Below are 8,251 nucleotides of genomic sequence, written 5' to 3' on the forward strand. Positions count from 1 at the left end.
ATGATTAATTGTATGAATAATTATATTCAATTATTGTATTATTATGTAATTACCTTGTAAATCTTGGATTTTGTATAATTACGATTTATATGTATTTCATATAGATGGATCGGCAATGGATGTACGCGGATCGGCGGTCGAAAGAGCTTATTGAGGACGTGCATTATTTTTTGGGTGTGGCCAATGATAACAAGTGTAACGGTTTTATAAGCTGTCCATGCGACAAGTGCAAAAACCAGAAGGAGTATTCCACCACACGAATTATTCATGCCCACCTGTTTCAGTGGGGGTTCATGCGTAGCTACAATTGTTGGACCTCGCACGGAGAGGTTGGGGTTGCAATGGAAGAAGATGAAGTAGAAGATGAGAACATTCCGGACTGGGCTCAGTATGGCGGATTTGAAGAAAACACAATGGGCGAGGCGGAGCTGGATGTTGAAGGGAATGACGGTGCTGATGAACTTGGTCAAATATTGCGGGACTTACAGGAGGACTGCGAAAGTGAAAAGGAGGTGCAGAAACTGGAGCGCATGTTAGCGGACCACAGAACAGCGTTGTACCCAGATTGCGAGAAGGGCTACAAAAAGTTGAGTATCATCCTAGAATTCTTGCAATGGAAGGCTAAAAATGGTGTGAGTGACAAGGCATTCGGCGAGTTATTGAAACTCGTAAAGAACATTCTTCCGGAGGGGAACGAATTGCCCGAAAGTACGTACGAAGCTAAGAAGACAGTCCGCCCTCTAGGTCTGGAAGTACAAAAGATTCACGCGTGTCCGAATGACTGTATCCTGTATCGTGGTGAGTACGAAAACCTGGAAGCATGCCCTGTTTGCAAAGCACTACGATACAAGTTGACGGACAGCCTTTGAAGAAGAGAATTCCTGCTAAGGTGATGTGGTATTTCCCTATAATACCAAGGCTGAAGCGGTTTTTTAGGAACAAATCACATGCTAGAATGATGCGTTGGCATGCAGAAGAACGTAAACAGGATGGGATGCTGAGACACCCCGCTGACGGGTCGCAGTGGCGAAATATCGACAGAACATTTAAAGACTTCAGCGAGGATGCACAAAATGTGAGGTTCGGTTTAAGCACGGATGGAATGAATCCATTTGGAGAGATGAGCAGTGGCCATAGCACCTAGCCAGTCACCATGTGCATCTACAATGTTCCCCCTTGGCTATGCATGAAGCGGAAGTACATCATAATGCCGATTATTATTCAAAGCCCGAAGCAACCTGGTAACGACATTGATGTGTACATAAGACCATTGGTTGAAGATCTGAAAGTGCTGTGGAGGAAAGAGGGCGTCCCCATGTGGGATGAGGACAAGCAAGAGCAATTTAACCTACGAGCCTTGCTATTCGTTACAATTAACGATTGGCCTGCACTTAGTAACCTATCCGGACAATCAAACAAGGGGTACAACGCTTGCACTCACTGTTTGGATGAAACTGAAAGTACTTATCTGAAGCATTGCAAGAAGGTTGTGTACATGGGCCATCGTTGATTCCTTGCTGCAAACCACCCTGTACGGAAACAAGGCAAGCACTTCGAACAGAAGGCAGACCATCGTACTAAGCCTAAACATTGCAACGGGAAAGTAGTGTTCGAAATGGTGAAGGATCTGAAAGTAGTATTTGGAAAGGGGCCTGGCAGCCAACCTATAGAGAGCGAAGATGGTCACGCGGCGATGTGGAAGAAAAACTCTATTTTTTGGGAGCTACCCTATTGGGAGGTCTTGGACATTCACCACGCAATCGATGTGATGCACCTCACTAAGAACCTTTGGTAAACCTGCTGGGCTTCTTAGGTGTATATGGGAAGTCCAAAGATACACTAGAGACACGCAATGATCTCAAGCATATGGAACAACACGAGGGCCATCATCCGGAACCGAACGAGAAAGGAAGCCATTACTTAAGTCCGGCGAGCTACACCCTAAGCAAGGAAGAGAAGGAGAGTATGTTTCAATGCCTAGAAAGCATCAAGGTACCTGTTAGCGTTTACCTTATTAGTTCCATCCTCATGCACCATAGTTGATTCCGTGTATCCGTTGTGACTACGTTTTGATCTTTTGGGAGAACTTGCAATGTTTGCTTGCTACAGTTGACAGTAAATTAAATTTTATATATATTCTAAAAATTGCACGTGGTTCAGTAGCATGGTGAGATTTGCATAAGTTACCTTGCTAATCAAGTGTTCATGCGATACATATGGCTTGGCATGGCCTGCAGCTTTAGTATAACCGATAGAATGCAATTGCTACAGCATTTGAAAAATAACAACATAAATACTTTGATAACACATCCAATAAAATTTATCAAGTTAAATCTACACCACCTGCACAATATCTGGTCTAGAATGGACATTTTCATATGATTCCTCAAGGTCATCAACAAATTCATATGATGTTTTGTTACCACCTTGTTCAAAAATATTGTCCTGCAAAAAACATAATTCACACTGTTGGCACATATTGTAGTCGCTAATTAATCTTTTCAAAAGGAAAGAAAGATGGTGCATGAATGCTTACATCATTATTTTCTCCTATTGTCACCATGTTTCGCCAATCCTCTCCAGGGTATTTTTCTTTTATAAAGGCACGCATGAGACTCATCTCACCACTCATGCTTTCTATTTGTTTCCCCATTGTATTTATTGCTGACATAAGCATTTGATGTTCCTCAGATTGCCCAGTAAGATCTACTCCCTGTGAAACCTTTACTTGGCTCCAATTATTACTGTTATCATAGTACCCTTGAAGTTTTGTCTTTTTTCCAACTATACTTCGAAAAACCTCATCATAATCTTTGGGTGAAAGCTTTCCACATTTATTAGCTTTCCTTTTAGCTAATTCACTATAAGCCATTTCCTATGTAAATAAAAACATATGTAGTTCATCATAAATGAATCAAATTGCATTTCTGAATTCTGAGTGCAGCTACCAAGAAAATAAATGTACCACTGTTGCCTTCATATGAGGATCCTTTTTCTTATGTGCTTCATCCCATACATCGATAGGGTGAACCTTTCCTTTGTTTTTTGCTTCCTATGCAACATAGTAAATCAGAAAATATATCATATTTGCAGTTATATAGGATCTGTAACAAGAACAACATTTGAGTTTAAAACAAGCACCATCTCTTTTGAAAGCCGAGCATGACTTTTTCTTCCAGTTGTATGTGGATTCCTCAGTTGTTTTGCACATTCAGAGTTCTTCTCACATAGATTCTGTAATCATTAAAGCTCTAGTTAGTACAGATGATGGGAAACAAATTTGGACCATGAGTTTAGCTTCAAAAATAGATATGTCACCTTGTGTTTCTCTTGACACCATATTGCAATGAGAGAAGACCATTGATATTGATTAACACCTTTCGGAACATCTTTTGATATTTCATCTAGTGTCCTCTCATCACGATTAAAATATGTTGCCTTCAAACGATGTTTATAAGATCTCCATGCTTTGGAAGCTTTCTTTAGGATCCAATCTCTTGTAAGATGCTTCGTCTCAGAAGGGTAGACAAATTTCGTCTGACAGTTACAAATAAACGTTAGTTTTAAGCATAAGCATGGTGATATATGCTACTATTAAATAACAATTCACCTCCACATTTGTGATAATGTTCTTCTTTCGCTGCAAAAATAAATCATTGTCCCATTTCGGAATGTCCAACGGTGCAAATGTTGGACTCTTTGCAAGCATACCAATATATGAGCCTAGAATGGAACCTGATCTATCATTCGGTTCACCGTATCCATCTGTCTCCACAATTACTTTTCCTTCTTTTAGGTCCTCCACGTTTTTTACCTTGAATTCTCCTAGAATCTGCCGTACTTCTCCATTTGGCCCTATAATTAGGATCATTTCAACTATTAGCATGAGCGAAAATCATATGCACAGACACATTTAGAACAATGCAAAATTATGGGAAACTTACAAATTATATTAATTGGGGTTCTATCTGCATGAGTCAACTCTACTAACAAGTCTTCGCTCTCTGTATGGTCTTCTGGATCATCATCATCTTCCTCAAGTTGTAAATAACTTACATCATGATCTTGAAGATTAAAATTTAAGTTATCGTTGTTGGGATGCACGCCGTCTACTTCATCTTGATTGTTAACGTTCAAGGGCAAATGTTCTTCCTCGACTTGCACATCTCCTGCACCCTGTGCATCCAGGTTCAACCCCCGTAGCCTTCTTGGTACTCTCACCATTGTTGCAAACTAAAGCAACACAAAAAACTTAAGTCAATCATCCATTTGAGGAAAGTTAATTAAGTGGATAGGAAATTAGGAATGCATCAGTTGCACAGTTGATGCAAACTTTTTTGAAATGAAGTTGATGCAGACTTTTATAAGCAGTACTGCTTTAAGTATAGGATCTGCTATGTACCGCACTATCTATTCACATCCACACTGTATAAACACAATAAGACATGAGAGGCTGAAAGCCCTCCTGCTATTAGAGCATAGATTAAATTTAGGGGAAAATCTATGATAAAAATCAGCGGTGAGTACCGTGCCTGCGGCCGCTACATCGCTGACACAATATATCACAACCATCCTATTGATTTTGCCCCAACCAGAATAATTGAAATAGTAAATTCGCAATGTGCCTACTCATCTTTATAGCAATCTTGCAGCAATCAGATATCAAGAACCAGAGTTTTACTTACTCAATTCCTCGTCTCCAGCCTCCAGCTCGCTGTCGCGTAGGCACTTCCCTTGGCTCCGGCAGCCGCCCGCGCCGCAGCCGCTAGCACAGCTGCGCGAGTCCACCACCCGCTGCCGTGCACCTGGCCGCCAAAGGGAGACAACCTTCACACGGAAGATTGGCCGTCGGCCTGGCCGTCGCCAGATCGAATTCAGTTAGGTTACGAGATCGAAGGAATGGGTATTGGGGAGGGTATATATATTAGGAGCTTTTCGGAAATAAAAGCGCGAAAGAAACTCTGCTTGGGCGGATATAAAAGCGGGAAAAAATTTGCTTAGGCGGTAGAACGAAATAGATTAAGCAACCGGTAGAGTTCTTTAATAAATTGAGCGTTCCTCAATCAAAACACTTCTGCTTCTCAGCTGGTTACGGGCGTAATGCTCTGTACAGCAGGTACAGGTTTCGAATCATGTTATCATCAAAAATATTCCTTTTTGTTTTTAGGATTTGCAAAGCTTTGCTTTTGTATCAACTATAGTTGTTATAGCATTTAAAAATTTCAAAAAAAATAGCAGTATCGATTTGCAAAGGTTTGCTTTTGTATCAACTATAATTGTTATAGCATTTAAAAATTTCAATTTGCACAGCTTTGCTTTTGTATCAACTATAATTGTTATAGCATTTAAAAATTTCACAAAAAATAGCAGTATCGATTTTAATCTATTGTGATTTCATAATTCAAAAATTATAATCATCAATACGATTCATCTTATACTCTTATGTTTATTATTCTATTAATTTCCTTAAAGTTCCTAATTAGTATTAAAAAATGCCCGTGCGTTTTGTATCAACTATAATTGTTATAGCATTTAAAAATTTCAGAAAAAATAGCAGTATTGATTTTAGTCTATTGTGACTTCATAATTCAAAAATTAGAATCATCAATACGATTCATAATGTACTCTTATATTTATTATTCTATTAATTTCCTTAAAGTTCCTAATTAGTATAAAAATATCCGTGCGTTGCAACGGGTGAAAAATTCCAATAATTGTTTATCTGTCAGGAACAACCATGTCAATGATAAAGTTTATATTGATCGTTGGAGCTAAGACATATCATAAAAATATTGGAACATCTTAAATTAATGTCCCAATCTCGACGATGGCAATCTTATCTGTGCTTTGTCTTACCCAAAAGAATTGGATTATTCATGTGGCAGCATGGATATAATCTAAAATACTCTTTTACTCCTACCAATGCAACGATTTTTTTCTTGCATTGAGTCGGATGGGTTTTTTTAATCTTTTTTTTATGAGTGGCGTTTTATTTTAGCAATTTCTTCGCAGCATTTTTTATAAGGGTTTTCTTTTCTCACGCGGTTTATATAAACTTTGACATCTTTAGGTGTATTTTGATATATGATAATTGATGAATAAAAAAATAATTCGAAAGGGTAAAATTGAATTAGCTTTTAAATTTCCAAATCTACTTTGAATTAGCTTTTAGTAATTGCGCGGGAACTTTTCCTTCCACTAACCCTTTTTTTTTAGGGCTGGTTTATACTTTTTTAATCGGACAGAAACCGTTTTTTCTACTATTTTTGTCTTCTTTTTTTTACGGAAGATGGAAACCCTTTTTCTGCACGACTGTTTTTTTAATCGAGAAACTTTTTTCGGGCTATTTTTCGGTTTATATAGATTTTTTTTAGACTCGGACAGAAACATTTTTACTCGGACAGAAACTTTTTTCCGCACTAATTTTTTTTCCTTTTTTTAGGAAGACAGAACCTTTTTCTGCACGGTCGGGTTTTTTTTGGAATCGGACATAATCTTTTTTCGCACTTCTTTTTAAGCGTGATTTTTTGGGGTACGGACGACATAAATCTTTTTTACTTTTTAAGTAGTAGAGATAAAGATAGAGATTAAATTAAAGAAATACGATTATTGGATTAAAGAAAATAAAAGAATTATCGAAGAAATAGAATATGATTATGATTACTAAATTAAAGAAAATAGTAGGATTATTGGATAAAGAAAATAATAGAATTAGCTAAAAAATTAAGTGTTTAACAGGAATCGAACACAACATCTGTCTTGCGAGCAAAGCAAGTAACAACCATAGAACCACAACCAACTTCGTGATGTAAGTATAGATGTTATATATTTATTCGTTTCTGGATGACCTCCACTGAGCTTCACCCCTGCTCATAATTGAGTCACGAGCGTATCTGTTTACTTATACAATCATAATATCATCAAACACTTAACGAACCATGGTTAAAAGCAAATGAAATTTCCATTTAATCAAAATAGAGATCTTCAGAAACATGTATAAACACTAAATCAGTCCCTTTCCTTTCAAAAAAAACTAAATCAATCCCTTACACAGTAGACATAATGAACCATACAGTAATACGTGGTCCAAGAGAAAAGCAATTCCTGCTAGATTTACTCATTTTCATCTGATGGTTGTTCCACACCCATATCAAAAATATCCCTTGGCTTAAATCGTGTAACCACATGCCACCCTTCATTTTTTTCATCTTCACAATAAAACACCTGCTCCACTTGGGATGAAAAGACAAATGGATCATGATCTAGTTTCTCTCCGGTGTGTATTTTCCGAGTGAAGTTCACAAGGGTGAATTCAAACTCATCCGTCTTCAAACCAGCTTTATGATGGACATCATACCAATCACATCTGAAGAGCACTACCTTATAATTTCCATATGACAATTCTACAACATCTGACAATCTGCCATAATAATTAACACCGTCCTCGGCGATGTTCACTACACCACTATTTTGAGTGGAGCGACCAGCCTCCCTGCTCATAGTGTGGAATCTGAAACCATTAATAATGTATCCACTGTAGCACACAGCATATTTGTTTGGTTTTGCAGCCAATGCTCTTATCTTTTCATCTATGTATGCTCCACCATTTTGTAAAACCTGCATACAGTATTGTTACTCTCAGTTGTCCACATTATTTCCAATACCAGAAATATGAACACCTAAAAAAAGTACCTTCTGCTCCAACCAATCAGCAAAGCTTCTATTGATCAATATGTCAACTTCAGAATGTGTCAAGTTAGTTGATTGAGGTAGCCTCCTTTTCTCTTCATCGATAAACTCTCTGCAATAATTGAATAAACTAAATAATTTGCATTTATGTATCTATAAAAAATAAATAATCAATGTACGATGTGCTTTGACATACTTGCGAAAATCATCAAGTTCATCGCAGTGTCGCAAGACATATCTATGTGCCTGAACAAGAAGCTGATTATCCAATCGGCTGGTAATGGCCTTTCCAAGTGGTTCACCAGCACTACCAAACATATACATGTCCTTTATACTATCTGGAGGGTCAGGATTTCTAGGTGGTCTTGTAAAGCGTGTTGTTCCATCCAAAAATCTTGAACAAAATGTTAGGCACTCTTCAGCAAGATAACCTTCAGCAATTGAACCTTCTGGTAAGCTTTATTTCACATTAGTGCCTTTATGCGAACAAATGATCTGTATATAATTACAAAAATATGTTTCCCAATGATTAATAAATATAAGGGAGCAAAAATAATTGCAT

The sequence above is a fragment of the Oryza glaberrima genome, chromosome 10 (assembly GCF_000147395.1).
Source record: "Oryza glaberrima chromosome 10, OglaRS2, whole genome shotgun sequence".
Classification (NCBI taxonomy): Eukaryota; Viridiplantae; Streptophyta; class Magnoliopsida; order Poales; family Poaceae; genus Oryza; species Oryza glaberrima.